This window comes from Protopterus annectens, chromosome 1.part0, assembly GCF_019279795.1.
Source record: "Protopterus annectens isolate FY-2018-M chromosome 1.part0, PAN1.0, whole genome shotgun sequence".
NCBI lineage: Eukaryota > Metazoa > Chordata > Ceratodontiformes > Protopteridae > Protopterus > Protopterus annectens.
In genome coordinates, this window is record NC_056725.1 from 681,078,249 (window position 1) to 681,097,398 (window position 19,150).

Below are 19,150 nucleotides of genomic sequence, written 5' to 3' on the forward strand. Positions count from 1 at the left end.
TCCTCATGTGAAAACGAGCCAGGGGAACTAGTATGATTGCTGCTGCCATGAGACCCAACATTTTTAGTACAAATCTGGCCTGAATCCTTTTGCACTATAGTAAGACCTGCACATGTCGGCGAATGTCTGACACTCTGTCTAGAGGAAGTTTTGCAGACAGATCTTTTGTATTTAATCTTGCGCCTATAAAGGTTATAGACTGACAAGGCGACAATGCAGACTTTTCGAAATGTATTGAGATACCTAGCTCGGAGCAAGTTTGGATGGTATAATAACAACACTATACCGGGTACCACACAATAACGTCTTTATTTAAACAAACAAACAAAATGTATAAAAGAGAGATGAGCAGAACCCTAGTTGCTTCATCAGACATAGATATAAAACACTCTGTTGCTTATATACTTGTACACTCAATTAACTCTCAATTAATGATGTCATCCATGACCACATAAAACCATATAAACATATAAACATGATAAAAAGTATAATTTATATGATATAACTGTGTGTATATAATGTATAAATAGGTGGTGTTCATAACATGTTGAGCGAGTGCATTAGTGTACTTTTCCTTGTAGGTCATGCACTGCCTGTGTGCATATATATATATAGCACTAATCCATATGTTCATCCTATGAGAAACTTTGAACTCTATTTTTATACATACGCTGATTGTAAGACCACAGATGTGGTGTATTACTGTTTCTGTCAAAAATGTCATGTTTTTTATGTTGGGAAGACCAATAGAAATCTGAAGGACAGAATTTTAGAACACATACGGGACATCAGAAACAATAAAAAAACTAATGCACTCGCTCAACATGTTATGAACACAGACTCCTCACACTCTTTCAAGTTTTTTGTTTTACAACGTATCTATAGGAATATGAGAGGAGGGGACATAGAAAATTTTACTGAGAGTTGCGAACAAAGATGGATTATAAAGCTCAATGCTGATAAATATCCAGGGCTAAATGGGTCCACATCCTTGGTTCCTTTTCTCAAAGCAAGACGTCTCCCACACAAATAACATTTTATACATTTTCAACCTTTGTACATTTATATTCCCTTTACATCAATATCTATATATTTTACATTTTATGCATATGTATTTTTTAGACACACACACACACACACACACACACACATATATATATATATATATATATATATATATATATATATATATATATATATATATACATACACATCTTTTATATTACACATTATTATATTTTATTTATAGATACACCACCTATTTTTACATTATGTACACACAGCTATATCATATAAATTATACTTTTTATCATGTTTATATGTTTATATGTTTTTATTTGGTCATTTTATAGCAGCTTTGATAATGTATCTTGGTTGAATACAACTTTAAATTTCCTTAAATGGATGACATCATTAATTGAGAGTTAATTGAGTGTACAAGTATATAAGCAACAGAGTGTTTTATATCTATGTCTGATGAAGCAACTAGGGTTGCGAAAGTGCTCACCTCTCTTTTATACATTTTGTTTGTTTGTTTAAATAAAGACGTTATTGTGTGGTACACGGTATAGTGTTGTTTTTATAGACATTCCTTTTTTATATACTGGGTTTTACCTGATAGCCGTTTTTTATTTGTTATATATTTATTTTATTTTTATTCGGCCAAAGGACACACGCGTCTATGGAAAACATCTCCACCAAGTTATCCAGTGATGGTCATCACCAACGGTTTCTTAGAATTCTGGGTTGGGAGGGTGGCCTAATGGTTAAGGTGTTTGCCTTACAAACACAAAGTACAGGGTTTGAGTCTCAATATACCAGTTAACCCACTCCTTGATGCGAACTTGCAAGATAATTTACAAGACAACGTAAGCACTCAAGATTTATCAGAGTTTTTTAGTCAGTATAAACAGTTGGAGAACTTGATGTATAAATATAAGAGGCTACAATGGCAACGCCTGCACCTACAAGCCTCACTAGAATCTAAAATCATTCCTCGAGGCTTGAGGGTATTAAATATGCCTACTTATGGAGAGACTTATCCTGTTCTTCTAAGGAAATGGCAGGAATTGAACTTACAGTTTAGTGCTAAATATATGGATCTATTGATCGAGTTTTTCTCACCTGTTGAGCAGGAACTTAAAGCTGAAATCATTGCTTTAGAGACAACTATAAATGAGAACTTTTCTCATGACACTATATTTCTTAAATTGAATGAGCTCCAAGAAAATATTATGACTTATGAGAAAAAACTTCAAATCACTAAATTATCTAAGTTGAATAGGGACAAAAGAGACTTTGCTACCAACAATGTCTTCTCATGGACAAAGGAAAACACTTTTAGGCAAAGCACAGTTCCTAATACGACTAGAAACTTGCATCCTTCCCCTTTAAATGAAAGCACTAAACAGGATGCTGTTTCATACAGCACTTCCAGTTTTCCGGTTGCAGTAACTGCTAGTGTGCGTGATGAGAGCAACGCTAACACGGTTCTACATGCTGCAGAGCACCCTGCTGATCAGTCGAGTTTTTCGGATGATAATGCCACTAAATCTGGAGCTATTCCCAAGAAAACTTGTGTACCCACGTCGTTAGCAGCTATGCCATCTATTACAAACACTAAAGCAGTGAGGCCCAATAGCGAGATACTTGGAAACACAGATAGCGTTTTTTTAGATGCCAGCAAGCAGGGCGACTACACACTGAAGGTCCCGTTGCCCTACAAAACTCGGATGAAGAACCAACAACACAAAGGGCAGCCATTCCACGTAATTTCAATGGATGGTGCAGTTCAATCACCGAAGAGGAGGAGGACCTAAACACAGGTTTGGTTATGAACCTTTCTTCATTTACCTTAACTCCTGAACAGTCAAATTTATTAAGTAAAGGTTTATCATTTATACCAGCTAGCAAAGCAAATTTAACTGAAATGATAAAAGACTTAAAGTTACTTGGCAGAAATTTGTCATTAAAAGTTATGTTCCCTAACAATGATGTCAACGTTATTAATGTGTATAAGCACCCTAGCACATTTATTCCTAATACTCCCCCTAGTATACAGAGATTTTTGGATATTTGTGAAACTTCGTTTAGGCAGATACACGAAGATGGTTTGAATGAATATTATTATAGTAATCTCACCATTAATGAGCAAAGAGCATTAAAAGAATTGAAGAATTTACAATCTCTAGTCATTAAACAGGCAGACAAGGGTGGAGGCATTGTTCTTTTAGATAAACAACTTTATTTGCAACAAATGCATAAGCTTTTGTTTAATAATGAGACCTATAGATTGATCTCTAGAGTGATAGTGAATGCTATTATTGACAAGGTTTCATTTTTGATGTTTGACTTACTTATTACTGGTTTGATAGATGAAGCATTGTTTAAATATTTTACTGTTTTAAATCCAACTATTCCTAAAATCTATGGCTTACCCAAGATTCATACAGACAGAGCTTCACCACCGATGTGCCCTATAGTATCAGGGGCTGGTTGGTGTACTGAGCCTCTATCTATTTTTGTCGAAGGTACACTACATGGACTATTGGAGAACTGTCATACTATCCTAAGGGACACTAAAATGTTTCTTGAGAAACTACACGGGTATTGACATGATCAGGAATTTTTTAACAGTAAATAGATGTTTCACCAATGATAGATTTCAACTAATCTGTAGCTTGTTAGAAATTATATTGGAGAACAATGTTGTTTATTTTGAAGAACAATTTTTTATACAACAAGTTGGAGTAGCGATGGGCACTCCATGTACAAATAGCTAAGCTAACTTAGCATTAGTATGTTGGGAACAAACAAATATTCTCTCTGAAAGAAATCCCTTTATACACCAAGTATCATGGTATGTGCGTTTTGTGGACGATGTCTTTTTGCTGTGGAAAGGCAACAACCCGGAATTTATATCTTTTGTGAATTATTTACATACAACTACTGATTTTCTGAAATTTACACATCATTTCTCTATGTCCGAGATTGAATTTTTAGATGTACATATAAATAAATCAGATTTAATGTGCCTTAAGAGTAAGATTTTCCACAAACCCACTAGAAAAAATACATATCTACATAAAACCAGTATGCATCCAAGAAACGTACTGAAAGGACAGGTGTATAGAACCCTCAGACTACACAATAATGACAATGATGCTACATTAGCTTTAAGGAATTTGAAAGCTGATTTTTTAGAAAGAGGATATCATACTGATGAAATAGATAAAACTATATCCGATGCTTGGTCTATGAGGGACTCAAGATGTAAACCGTATTTTCAAACATCAGCTGCTAACAGTTCTTATAATAACAATGCTACTGGTACACAAAACTCTGGTTTTAGAACTAACCTGGCTTTGATTCTGTTGTTGCTGAAAAGGAATGAGACCAGTTTGTGTATGTCTGTTATTCTCTGATCTGTTAGTTGTGTCTAGATTTGCGCCTATGAAGGTAATAGTACGACAAGGCGACAAAACAGACTTATTTATTGAAATGCCTAACTTTTGACAAATGCGAAAGGTGTAATCCCTGGCCATCAGAAGGAGATGCTTGGTGGGAGCTGTGAGGAGCCAGTCGTCCAAATATGGAAACACCTGGAATCCTTGTCGTCTCAGGTGAGAAGCTACCACTGCCATGCATTTGGTAAACACCGGGGGCAGTGGTGAGACCAAAGGGCAGGGCCCTGAATTGAAAATGACTGGTTCCCAGCCTGAAGCGGAGGAATCTTCTGGAGCGTCTGTTCATTTTATGTGATAGTACGCATCCTGAAGGTCTATAGAGCACATCCAGTTTCCTTTTCCCAATAGGGGAAGGATGGACTGCAGCGTGACCATCCGAAATCTTGTTTTCTTGACTGATCTGTTCAAGATACTGAGATCCAAAATTGGTCTCCAGTCCCTGTTTTCTTTGGAACTAAAAGAACCTTGAGTAGATTCGGATCCTTGCTGGTCTGCTGGAACTGGCTGAATTACTCTTTTCAAGCAGCTTTGAAATTTCCAAAGCGCTAGATCCTTTGAGCGGGTGGAACATCTGGAAGGGATTTTTGATTGGTTTGGAATGCGAAGAAAGGGAATGGAATAGCCTTCAAAATGATGGACTGTACCCATTTGTCTTGAGTCAGGGATAGCCAGGCTTCTGGGTACAGTGACAATCTTCCCCGACTGCCTCGAAGGTGGGCAGTCCTCAGGGATGCTGAAAGGGCTTATCAGAGAGGCCTCGATTGCCCTGGTTCTCTGGACCTGCCTCTAGGGCGGCGTCTACCATTGTTATTCCGCCTCTGCCTCTGGTCCCTTGAGATTGTTTACGGAACCACATTTTCCCACTTTTCTGGCCTTTGGGGTAAGGCCTAGAAGGAAAAAACGGACTCCGGCGGCAGAAAGAGTCTTGCCATCAGTAAGGTTTCTTTCACTTGAGGACCAAAGAGATGATCCATCGAATGGGGAATTAGTGAAAGGCGTTTTAAAGAAATTGCATAGCCGCATCCAGGCATGCCACGTAAGGCCACACCTGTCCCTGGCGCCCTGCTCGCTCCATCAGCCGCATAAGAACATGGAGGAGTTGGCTATGGAGTTCAGGGTAGCCAGCTGAGTGTTCATCTTATCTTGAAAACCCGCAGCTGTAGGATCCTTCAACATGTCACTCGCTTCTTTGATCAAGTCCCTTTGAAGGCGAGTAAAATGGCATAGGTAGTTCAGCGAACGCATTGCAAATGTCGCTGGCGAGAACATCCCTGTCCATGGACCTAGATTCCTTGTTAGGTGGATGGACAGGTACTGAATCAGCTAGTTCCTTCTTAGTGGCAGCAGCAACCACCATAGCATCCACAGAAACTCCTTTTGTCAAAAACTGTTTGTCTGCTGGTGGAGGGTCTCCTGGGAGTGGGGTCCACGAATCAGGGCTACCACCTGCATGAGGGGGTCAAAGGGGAGACACCCAGGAGGTGGAAGGGCGAGAGCCAAGCGCCTCAAGGTACACAGATTCATCCTCCGAAGGGTTGAGGGCTGGCCAATTTCCCCTCTGTTTGAGGATTTCTAGAATGTCTGCAAAGAGACATCTTCAGAAGGGGAACCCTCGGAATCCTCAAAATCTGTGTCAGAGGTGGCGGACTCAGGTGAGTCAATGTGTTTCCTCTTACACTTTCTCTTCCAGGGGTTCTTCTGCCAAATCAGGAGAGGCCTCGGAAGAGGATGAGATCCCACAGGGGTTCCTGAGGAGCTGGCTCTCTGCGGTCCGGGATGAGGGAGTGAGTCGACTTGACCTGAGGCAGGGAGGCGGAGCTGACTGTGGAGTAGAACCAGGTTCTAACACACTCCGCATGACCTCGAGCACCCCTGTCAGGCAGAGCCAGAGGTCCCGCTCGCTGAGAACCTCCCTCGGCACCGACAGTGATGGCTCGAGGCCGATGTCGGCCGAACTCACCAGGGACAAGGGTCGATGCCACTCACCCCTCTGAGCCCGGAGGGGAGTCCGGCGCCCGTGATTCTTCGAAGAAGCATCTGTATCGGCTCTGGCGCTACCACAGTCTGAGGAGGAACATATTGATGGACAGGGGCAGGCATCGACTGATGAGTCGGGCTCTGAAGCATTTGGGCCAGTGCGACTCACTACCCTCTGAAGGTCATGATCCGACAGCCTCGATGACCTAGAGTTCAGACAGCAGAGGAGATGCTGGGAGCCAAGGGATGGTGACCTAGATCTCTTCTAGATGTCGGCTCCGAAGGTCTGGTCGGAGCCGACAAGCTGTAGACTCAGGTCTCGGCTCAGTAGCTGGAGCCGAGGACCTAGGAGGGCTTCCCAGAGACAGAGAGGAATCCTCAGGCTTGAGTAGACCCCTTAGGATCAATTTGTTCTTTCTTTCCTGCAGGACCCTGGGACTGAAGCCGTGGCATACAGCACAGGAGTCCTGCAGGTGCTAAACCCAGGCAGTAGACACAAGAAGTGTGACCGTCTGTCAGAGACATTTTCTGACGCATCACACTTCTTGAGTGTCTTTAGACATCTTAGAACAAGAAAGTGTAATCACACACACTCAGTCAAACACACTGATTACACCTTATCTTATTTTTAAACTCAAAAATAAAACAACTATCAGTAGTTTTAATTAAGAGAAGCAACACACACACACCACTAGGGAATGGAAGAAAGGGCCTGAAGGCCGAGGGAGAATTATAAGTTCTTGTGGGAAGAAATGGGATTTTGTGAAAAAGGGTAGAATTCCACTAAACTAAGGGAAACAAGAGTTAAAATTAAAAATAAAGGGGTTTAAGTATACTAACTTTACTGAAAGTTTACTCACCAAGCGGTAGAAAACCAACACCCGAGATCTGAGGTAACTCAGCATTGTGGGATATAAGCCTCGAGCGGTGGAACCAACTCAACCATCCAGCAAGAATGAAGGCGAGATAGACAACTTAACATCTCTGGTTTTAGAGCAGTGTTTCAGTTTGCAAGTAATGTGAATCAATACACATATATCATTAAAAAGCAGTGGCACATCCTGCAAGAAATTCCTAGCCTACATTCAATTGTTGGTAATGCACCCAGATTCAGCTTTAGGAATAATTTATCACTTAAACAACATTTATGTAATAAAGACACCAAGAAGACTGCCTGTGCTTCTACACGTCAAGGTACTTTTCCTTGTAGGTCATGCACTGCCTGTGTGCATATATATAGCACTAATCCATATGTTCATCCTATGAGAAACTCTGAACTCTATTTTTATACATACGCTGATTGTAAGACCACAGATGTGGTGTATTACTGTTTCTGTCAAAAATGTCATGTTTTTTATGTTGGGAAGACCAATAGAAATCTGAAGGACAGAATTTTAGAACACATACGGGACATCAGAAACAATAAAAAAACTAATGCACTCGCTCAACATGTTATGAACACAGACTCCTCACACTCTTTCAAGTTTTTTGTTTTGTTTCCTGCAGGACCCTGGGACTGAAGCCGTGGCATACAGCACAGGAGTCCTGCAGGTGCAAATAGACACAAGAAGTGTGACCGTCTGTCAGAGACATTTTCTGACAGCACGCATCACACTTCTTGAAGCCTGAGACCTTTGTGTCTTTAGACATCTTAGAACAAGAAAGTGTAATCACACACACTCAGTCAAACACACTGATTACACCTTATCTTATTTTTAAACTCAAAAATAAAACAACTATCAATAGTTTTAATTAAGAGAAGCAACACACACACACCACTAGGGAATGGAAGAAAGGGCCTGAAGGCCCGAGGAGAACTTATAAGTTCTTGTGGGAAGAAACGGATTTTTGTGAAAAAGGGTAGAATTCCACTAAACTAAGGAAACAAGAGTTAAAATTAAAAATAAAGGGGTTTAAGTATACTAACTTTACTGAAAGTTTACTCACCAAGAAGCCGGTAGAAAACCAACACCTCGATCGCTGTAGCGGCAAACGAGATCTGAGGTAACTCACGCCTAGCATTGTGGGATATACGGTGGAACCAACTCGAGCTTTTAGAGTGGCCGAGTCGGAGCCGAGGTCGGCTCCGAACCCATCCAGTAAGAATGAAGGCGAGATAGACAACTTAACATCAACATTTATGTAATAAAGACACCAAGAAGACTGCCTGTGCTTCTACACGTCAAGGTACTTTTCCTTGTAGGTCATGCACTGCCTGTGTGCATATATATAGCACTAATCCATATGTTCATCCTATGAGAAACTCTGAACTCTATTTTTATACATACGCTGATTGTAAGACCACAGATGTGGTGTATTACTGTTTCTGTCAAAAATGTCATGTTTTTTATGTTGGGAAGACCAATAGAAATCTGAAGGACAGAATTTTAGAACACATACGGGACATCAGAAACAATAAAAAAACTAATGCACTCGCTCAACATGTTATGAACACAGACTCCTCACACTCTTTCAAGTTTTTTGTTTTACAACATATCTATAGGAATATGAGAGGAGGGGACATAGAAAATTTTACTGAGAGTTGCGAACAAAGATGGATTATAAAGCTCAATGCTGATAAATATCCAGGGCTAAATGGGTCCACATCCTTAGTTCCTTTACTCAAAGCAAGACGTCTCCCACACAAAAAATTTTTTATACATTTTCAACCTTTGTACATTTATATTCCTTTTACATCAATATCTATACATTTTACATTTTATGCATATGTATTTTTTAGACACACACATATATATATATATATATATATATATATATATATATATATATATACACATCTTTTATATTATACGTTATTATTATATTTTATTTATAGATGCACCACCCATTTATACATTATATACACACAGTTATATAATATAAATTATACTTTTTATCATGTTTATATGTTTTTATGTGGTCATTTTATAGCAGCTTTGACAATGTATCTTGGTTGAATACAACTTTAAATTTCCTTAAATGGATGACATCATTAATTGAGAGTTAATTGAGTGTACAAGTATATAAGCAACAGAGTGTTTTATATCTATGTCTGATGAAGCAACTAGGGTTGCGAAAGCGCTCACCTCTCTTTTATACATTTTGTTTGTTTGTTTAAATAAAGACATTATTGTGTGGTACCCAGTATAGTGTTGTTTTTATAGACATTCCTTTTTTATATACTGGGTTTTACCTGATAGCCGTTTTTTGTTTGTTATATATTTGGATGGTATAATCCCTGGCTCGCAGTAGCTGATGCCTGGTGGAAGCAGTAAGGAGCTAGTCGTCTAGATATGGAAACACCTGGAATCCTCGCCGTCTCAGGTGAGCCGTAACCACTGCCATGCATTTGGTGAACACCCTGGGGGCTGTGGTGAGACCAAAGGGCAGGGCTCTGAATTGATAGTGACTGGCTCCCAGCTGGAAGCGGAGAAACCTTCTGGAGCACCTGTCCATTTTGATATGGTAGTACGCATCCTGAAGGTCTATGGAGCACATCCAATTGTCCTGACCCAAAAAGGGTAGAATGGACTGAAGCGTTACCATCCGGAACTTTGTTCTTTGAACAGATTTGTTTAACCTGCTGAGATCCAAAATGCGTCTCCAGTCCCCTGTCTTTTTTGGTACCAAAAAGAACTTGGAGTAAATTCCGGATCCTTGCTGATCTGCTTGGACTGGCTGGATGGCCTGTTTTTCTAGCAGTTTTGAAATTTCTGGCACTGCTTGTTCCCTTAGACCGGGTGGAACATCTGGAAGGGACTTGGTTGTTTGTACAGGGGTGTGGACAAAGGGGATTTTGTAACCCTCGGATATGATAGACCGTACCCATTTGTCTTGTGTGAGGAGTTGCCAGGCTTCTGGGTACAGTGACAATCTTCCCCCGACTGCCTCCGAAGGTGGACAGTCGGGCAGCCTCTCAGTGGTGCTGAAAGGGTTTGTCAGAGAAAGATTCTCTGCTACCCTGATTTTGCGGACCCCCTCTGCCCCTCAGGCGGCATCTATTATTGTTCCCTCCCCTGCCCCTGGAGGGAAACTCACCACGTGTGTCAGGCACGACTCCCTGGGGTTTCTGAAACCACATTTTCCCACTCTTCTGACCTTTGGGGTATGGTCTAGAGGGAGTAGAAAAACGGGCTCCCATGGCAGAGAGAGTCTTGCCTTCCTGCTCACACCTGGTAAGGGTATCCTTCACCTGTGGTCCAAACAGAGCCGAACCATCGAAGGGGATATTGGTGAAGGACGCCTTAAAGGGGTCAGCAAAGTTCCATAACCGCATCCAGGCATGTCTTCTCAAAGCCACGCCTGTACCTGCGGCCCTACTCGCCCCATCGGCTGCATAAGAAATGAGCCGCATGGAGGAGTTGATGATTGAGTTAAAGGTTGCCAGCTGGGAGTTAATCTTATCTTGAGCCCCCGCAGCTGATGGATCCTGAAGGGTATCACCCAGTTCCTTGAGAAGATCCCTTTGAAGGCAGTGAAGTGGCACAGATAATTCACTGACCGCATGGAAAAGGTCGCTGAGGAAAACATCCGCTTCCCATACCTGTCCATTGTCCTAGACTCTTTATTAAGTGGATGGACAGGCACTGAAGGGTCAGCCAACTCCTTCTTCGTGGCTGCTGCAACCACCATGGCATCAATGGGGACACCTTTTGTCAAAAATTGTTTGTTGGGTGGGGCTGTAATGAACTTAGTGGGCCTGCAGGGAGTTGGTTCCACTGTGTCCGGGACTGACCACGCCCTTCGAGCCACTACTTCCATCAGCGGGTCGAAGGGTGGAGACACCCAGGAGGTGGAAGGGCGAAAACCAAACGTGTCCAGGTATACCGACTCGTCCTCGGAAGGGTTAAGGGCAGTCCAGTTCCCCCTCTGCTTAAGGATCTCTAGGATGTCTGAAAAAGAGACATCCTCAGAGGGAGATCTTGGGGACCCTTACGAATCCTCCAAGTCGGTATCAGATGTGACTGACTCGGGGGAGTCGACATGTTTCCTCTTACATTTTCTCTTCCGAGGGGGCTCCTCTGAATGATCAGGGGAGGCCTCGGAAGAGGAAGATATGCCCATGGTGCAACCTGGAGCATCTGTTCTTCATGCTTGGGGTCAGAAGGGTGGGCAGAGACCGATGCAGGCACCATGGGGGGAGGAGCCGACGGGGCCAATCGAGGAGCCGACTCAGGAGTCAGCACGCTCCTCATGACCTCGAAGGCGCCCCTATCAGGCAGAGCAGAAGGTCCCCGCTCCGAAGAGACGTGAACCCCTCCCGGCACTGAGAGGGACGGCTCCAAGGCCGATGTCGGAGCAGAGCTCACGTGCACCGAAGCCCCGAGAGGGAGAACGGGGTCGGACAAGGGTCCGATGCCACTCGCCCCCTCGGAGCCGACGACGGAGTCCCAGCACCCAGATCCCTCCAAGGAAGGAACCAATGAAGAGATTGGAGCTGATGAAGGAGCCGAAAGGTGTGGTATCAGCTCCGACGTTCCCAAGATTCGAGCCCCAAACAGCTCTGGCTCCGAACACAAAGGGGGAGTCGGAGGAGGAACTGCTGAAGACACAGGGACAGCCACAGTCTGTTGAGAAGGGCTGGTTAAAATTTTGGCCAGGGCCTGCGATTTGAGTCTACTGACCACCCTCTCCAAGTGATGATCGGATAGCCTGGAGGACCGAGAGGAGTGGGACCTATGGCTTCATTCAGACTGAAGCAATGGTGACCTTGGAGCCGAACTAACCGATTCTGGGGAAGGGGACCTAGAATGTTTTCGGCCCAAAGACGGTTCCAACACTAAAGTCGGAGCTGACTGAGGTCCAGAGATGTCAGTTCCAGAACCGAAGAGGAGGTAGATGCTCCGCCCGGCGACGGCTCTGAGCTGGGAGCCGATGGCTTGGCGGGCTTTAAGGATTTCCCCGACTGAGGCTTCGCCAGGGATCCCTCTGGCTTAAGTAAGCCTCTCAAAATAAGCTTGTTCCTACGCTCCTGCAAGACTCTCGGGCTGAAGGTGTGACAGACCGAGCAGGAGTCCTGCAGGTGTAGAGAACCCAAGCAATAAACACAAGAAGTGTGACCGTCCGTCAGAGACATCTTCTGACAGCACGAATCACACTTCTTGAAGCCTGAAACTTTGGTATCCTTGGACATACTGGAAGGGGATACCAAAGAGAGAAAATTAAACTAGTACTTAAGTAAGGCACACAGGAACAGTCACACACCCGCACTAGTTAAACTAACAATAATAACAACCAAAAACTATCACACCACACTGAATAACAACAAAAACTATCCACTAATAAAAATATATACAAATATTACTAGGCTAAACACTACTCCTATTAGGTACAAAAAAGGGTGGGGTTAGCCACTAAAGAGAAGAAACAAGGGGGGGGATAGAAACTCTCTAACAAAAAACGAGTTTCCTGAGTGGGACAAACTAGGGGATACACAGTCAAATTATACAAAAAGGGAAAGACTAACTATATATAAGAAAAAACAAAGGAAGATTTTAAGCTAATAAGACCAAAAAAGATTAATACGACCTGAGCCAGTAAAAATGCAACCTCATAGCTGAAGCGGCAAACGAGATCTGGGTATCTAGCGCCAAGCATTGTGGGATATGGGGAGGCCTCGAGCCAGTAAATAGCTCTCGAGCTTTAGTAGATGGCCGAGTCGGAGCCGAGGATCAGCTCCGAACCCCAACCAGCAAGAATGAAGGCGAGACAGACAACTTAACATCCGTAATTGTCTGTGAGCGTCCAACTGATGAAATCTGTATTCTGCTGCATTGGAATGATTAGGAAAGTACACAGGAAGTTCTATAGTTTGGTTGAAGTTATTATGAGAGCACACCTTAAGGACCAAAAGATGGGTTTGTGTGAAACGATACTCTATCTTTGTGGAAAATCAAATAAGGTGGCTTGATAGACAGTGCTTGTAACTCTGATACTCGTCTAGCAGATGTGATGGCCACCAGAAACAAAGTATTCCAAGACAGAAACTTCAGCGAACATGAATGAGCAGGTTCAAAGGGTGGAGACGTTAATTTGGATAGGACGAAGTTTAAATCACATGAAGCTACCAGTTCCTGAAATGGAGGTCTCAGCAAAGTAGCTCCTTTAACGAAGGTTTTACACAATCTGTGTGACATCAGATTAGACTCATATTGACCCAAATGAAAATTTGATATTGCTGTCAACTGAACCCTAATTGTGGCAGCAGCAGAACCCTGGTGAAAACGTTCAGAAAAGAATTTTAAAACCACTGGAATGGATGCGGTGTAAGGGTCAACATTCCTTTCATCAGCCCAGATAGAAAAACTTCTCCATTTGCTGGTGTACACCTTTCTAGTGGAGGGTTTGTGAGAAGATGTGAGAATGTGGGTCACAGCAGGTGAAAAGTCATGAAGCCTGACTAAGGATGGAACTGGAGCAGCCAAGCTGTCAAACTGAGGGTGTGGAGGCTGGGATGAAGAGAGCCTGACATGTGTGTCAACAGATCTGGCACTGGGTCCAGAGTCCATGGATCGTCTAGTAGATGAGGCCTGAGAAAGGGGAACCAAACCTGACGAGGCCAGTAAGGAGGGATGAGAATCAATCTGCTTCCCAACAGTTTCGTTTTCTGAACCACCTTGGATATGAGAGGAAAGGGCGGGAAAACATAGGAGATCCAGGGGCCAATTGTGAACAAGTGCGTCTCTCGGTGTCTCCTCCTGAGGGGGCAACAGGGAAAAGTAGCTGCTGCATTTGGAGTTGATCGGACTGGCGAAAAAATCGCAGCAAGGCTGTCCCCATCTGCAGAAAATCTGTTATGCTATTTCCTGTTTCAGAGACCACTCGTGAGGCATCAAGATTGCCCAGCTGAGTTTGTTGGTTATCACGTTGGTTGTCCCTGGGATGTGCGTTGCCACTAGAAAGTGCTGGGAAGATATCGCCCATTTCCAAACACGAATAGCCTCTCAACAAAGGGGGCAAGATCTGGTTCTGCCTTGTTTGTTAAGATACCATACTACTGACATGTTGTCTTATTGTATTGCTATTGTCCCAAGAGGAAAAAGGTCGTGGAGTGCTTGCAACGCCAGAAGCACCGTCCTCATCTCTAGAACACTGATATGCAGGTGAGCCTCGTGATCTTGCCACGTGCCTTGGACAGTCCTGCCTATATAATGCCTCCCACCCTATCTATGAGACATCCATGGTCACAATAGCAATGGGTTGGCAAGGAAGGAATGGGGTGCCTGTCGTTAGTTGGTTGGGTTGGATCCACCAACGGAGGTCCTTTTTGCATGACTCTGTTAAAATGATGTGGTGGGATAGAGGCAGTTGTTGGAAGGACCACTGGGATGATAAGAGCCATTGAAGAATCCGCATGTGTAATCTGGCAAGAGGGACTAGCAATATGGTGGAGGTTGACTTTCCGGAGGGGGAGTATCTGAAGGATTTGTTGTATGAGGTTCTGTGCTCTTTCTGCTGGAAGACGAGCTAACATGGCGACTGTGTCTATTTCTGCGCCTATAAAAGTCACAAATTGAGAGGGCAATAAGGCAGAATTTTCCCAATTTATAGTAATCCCCAACTGGGCACAAAGTTAGGTAGTGGAATCTCTTGTTTGAAGAAGTAGATGCCTGGTGGAGGCAGTCAGGAGCCAGTTGTCCATGTACGGAAACACTTGGAATCCTAGACGTCTCAGGTGAGCTGTCACTATTGCCATACACTTGGTGAACACCCTGGGGGCTGTGGTGAGACCAAAGGGCAGAGCAAGAACCTGGTAGTAACTGACTCCCAGTCGGAAGCGTAGATGGCTCCTTGACGCTCTGCCCATTTTTATGTGGTAGTATGCATCTTGGAGGTGTATTGAGCACATCCAAGTGTCTTTCCCTAATAGAGGGAGTATAGACTGCAGTGTCACCATCCGGAGCTTGTCCTTCTTTACAGATTCATTTAATTTGCTGAGGTCCAAAATGGGCCTCCAGTCCCCTGTATGTTTTGGCACTAAAAAGAATCTGGAGTAAATTCCGAATCCTACCTGGTCTGTGAGGACGGTTTGGATGACTCTGTTTGCGAGCAACTTGTCTCACTTCTACAGTTACTTGATCCCTGTGATTGGGTGGAACATCCGGGATCCTCTTGGGAACATGAGGTGGAGGAGAAAAGGGTATGGAATAACCTCTGGTGATAATTCTTTGTACCATTTGTCTTGGGTGATGCTTAGCCAGGCTTCTGGATACAAAGAAATGCGACCCCCGACAGGCTCCAGAGAAGCACAGCCGGGCCCCACATCAGAAGCGCTGATAGGGTTGGCCTCGAAACGAATCGCGACCTCCCTGGTTTTGCGGTCCGCCCCTGCCTCTAGGGCGACATCTACCATTTGCTCCTTCTCCTCTGTCTCTGAAGGAGGAGTCACCCTGTGCATCTGGGAAAAACTTCTGGGACTTCTTAAACCACATTTTACCACCTCTCTGACCCTTGGGATATGGTCTAGAGGGGACGGTAAAACATACTCCCACGGCAGAGAGCATTTTCCCTTTTTGCTCGCACCTGGTGAGTGTGTCTTTTACCTTAGGTCCAAATAAGGAAGAACCGTCAAAGGAGGCGTTGGTAAAGGTAGTCTTGAACGGCTCCACAAAATTACACGAGCGCATCCAGGAGTGCCTTCTAAGGGAAACTCCAGAACCTGCTGCCCTGTTCGCTCCATCAGCTGCATACGAAATCAGCCTCATGGAGGAGTTAACAATAGAATTCAAGGTGGACAACTGTGCAGACACCTTATCAGGGACTCCTTCAGTAGATGTACCTTGTAGAGTCTCTCTCAACTACTTATCGAGATCTCTCTGAAGCCTTGTAAAATGTGTTAGGTAGCTCAGCGATCTGAAAGTGAATGCCGCTGATGAAGATACACTTCCCGTATCTATCCACCATTCGAGACTCCTTGTTTGGGGGATGGACAGATGAAGAAGTCTCCGCTAGTTCCTTCTTAGTGGCCACCGCCACCACCATGGCATCTACAGGAATGCCCTTGGACAAAAATTCCTTCTCCTTGGGGGCTGACAAAAATTTATTGGATCTCCTGGAGACTGGCTCCATGGCATCAGGAGTCTCCCAGACTTTTCGACTAACAAGGTCTAGAAGTTCGTCGAAAGGTGGAGACATCCAAGAGGCTGAAGGCTGAGACCCAAAAGCCTTCAGGTACACCAACTCCTCATCAGAAGGGGCAACAGTGGGCCAGCCGCACCTCTGCTTAAGGATCTCTAAGATGTCTACAAAGGAGACATCATCAGAGAACGACTTGAGGGACCCTTCTGACTCCTCGAGGTCGGTGTCGGAGGTAAGAGACTCATCCTGGGAGTCTACATGCTTCGTCTTGCATATCTTCTTCTGAGGGGGCTCCTCAGAAGGATATTCCGGGGAGGTCTCGGAAGAGTGGGGGCCACCAGCCGGGGGCTCCTGAGGCTGCTGGTCTCTGCTGTCGAGAGAGGGAGTAGGTGCTGAGATGGAGGTCGGTGCCCGAGGGAGAAGAGTGTCGGTACCCCTGCATGGAGCTGATGAACGGGACAGCACACTCTGCATCATCTCGAAGGCCGATCTCTCAGGCTCTGAAGACCTCGGCTCCAAGGAGACAGAAGAAGTCATCGGCTCCAGAGCGGTCGGCTCTGAGACAGATGTAGGGTCTGAGCTCACCCTAGCCGACACACCGAGAGGGAGACTCGGAACCGAAGAGGTCTGGGCCCAAGTGTCCCTGTCAGGGCTGACTGGAGAGCTTTAGCTCCTAGACACCCCGGATGGCAACGAAGGTGTCGGAGCAGAACTCTGCTCCGAGACAACCTCAGGGGAAGCTGGAGCCGAGGGTTCCACAACCAGCGGTACTGAACACTCCGTCTCCAGAAGCCCAGCATAGCTCGGAGGAGGAAGCACAGTAGGGGAAATGGACTCAAGTGGCTCTGAGACCGACTGGGTCGGAGCCAACAGCATTTTTGGCAAGGCAGACAACTTCAGGAGTCTCAACAATACTCTCTCCACATTTTCTTCTGATAGGCTCCTGGAAGATCTGGAAGACACTGTGGGAGATCTGAACCTCTGTAAGACAGGGCACCTTAAAGTTGGGGAGACCGGCAATGCATCTCTGGACTGGCTCCGATGTCTGCTATCAGTAGTTGGCTCCAAAATGCATGGGGCCATCACTGGAGTCATAGTATCAACAGCCTCGATCGGTTCCAAGATCAGTGGAGCCGAGGAGGGAGAAGTCTTGTCTGGTTTTGAAAGTTTAGGAAGGGGTTCCGAGGCACCAGATGGCACTGGGGAATGCCTCTTGGAAGGTTTAGCCTTTTCTTTTTTAGATGCATGAGATTTGGAGGAAGAAGACGAACTGACCAAGTATTCCTCGAAAGAAGGCTTATGGAGACTTTTTAATATTAGTTTGTTCTTCTGCTCCTGTAAGACCCTGGCACTGAAAGAATGGCAAAACAAACATGTTCCTTGCAGATGGATTGCTCCGAGGCAATACACACAGTTACTGTGGCCATCGGTAATAGACATTTTCTGAGAGCATTTCACACATTTCTTAAACCTCGAGGGTTTATGATCTTTTACCTCTTTAGACATGGTACGGACATGCAGCAAAAAAATGACACAACTCAAACACAACGAGGACTAGGTCCTCTAACTCAAATGGGCCTAGCCCTGGGCAGAGAAAAAGAGAGAAAACTAGGTCCTCTAACTTAAACAGACCTAGAAAACAGAAGACTAAAGGTCAGAAACAATCAAATATACAGTACACAAACATACACACACAAAGTATGAGCCAGAAAGGTCTGTCTGAGAGGAACTTTACTCAAATTCAATGACAGAGAACCAAAAGGGTTGGAAATATCAAAGACCCCTTGTCAACTAAATAGCTAAATGTCCGACTAATATCTAGGCAGAAAGAGTTGAATGCTAACTCACTAACGCTAATAAACACTGCACACTAAAGAACACTGTACATGAAAAGGTTAAATTGAGTGCATATGCGCACCTTAACAGCAAACACTAAATATTTATTAAACTAATGAACTACCAAACTTTCTACGCTAATAAGCACAGCAATTAACAACAAAGGGCAAAACGCCCGTTAAATAGAACAAACTGGCACACAGGATACCATAGAGAACAACAAGGCCAACGGCCAAACATTTCTCAACAATAATTATCTAAAGTGAAGAAAGAAACACTTCAGCAATACTGAAACTACTCTAACAATTGTTAAACACTAGCAAAAGCCATATAACTTGAAAAGTTAAACTGCAATATAGAAAAAATAGCAAAATGTGTTAAACTTAGCCACAGCCAAGAAGAAGCACATCTGAACTCGAAGCGGCAAACAAGATCTGGGGATTATACTGGTGCACCATGGGATACCTACCTAGCCACAAGCCAACTAGAAGACTTTGAGCTTTGTAATAGGCTGAGTCGGAGCCAAGGATCGGCTCCAAACCCATGTGTAAGAATGAAAGCGAGATAGGACTACAATCACATTTTATCACCATCATGCTAAATGACCAACCAGCACTGGTCAATTAGTGTGAGTGGCGAGGACTTTGGTGAATCTAAAAGAGAGTCCCTGGCAATATATAGTTTACATAAATCTCTTTAACTGAACAAATTGGACTTTAACTTGGCAGCAAGCAAAACTAGGTAAACTGAATTTCTCTTTTAAAAAGAAAATTCAGTTATGTTAACAACATTTT

The 19,150-nt window shown here is 44.0% G+C and overlaps 1 protein-coding gene across 3 annotated transcripts in view; it reads right to left on the reverse strand.

The window, feature by feature from the left end:
* Positions 1 to 19,150, reverse strand: part of LOC122794036 (cyclin-dependent kinase-like 1) — a 1,692,555-nt gene that overhangs the window by 1,088,033 nt on the left and 585,372 nt on the right. The gene's annotated exons all lie outside the window — the stretch shown is intronic.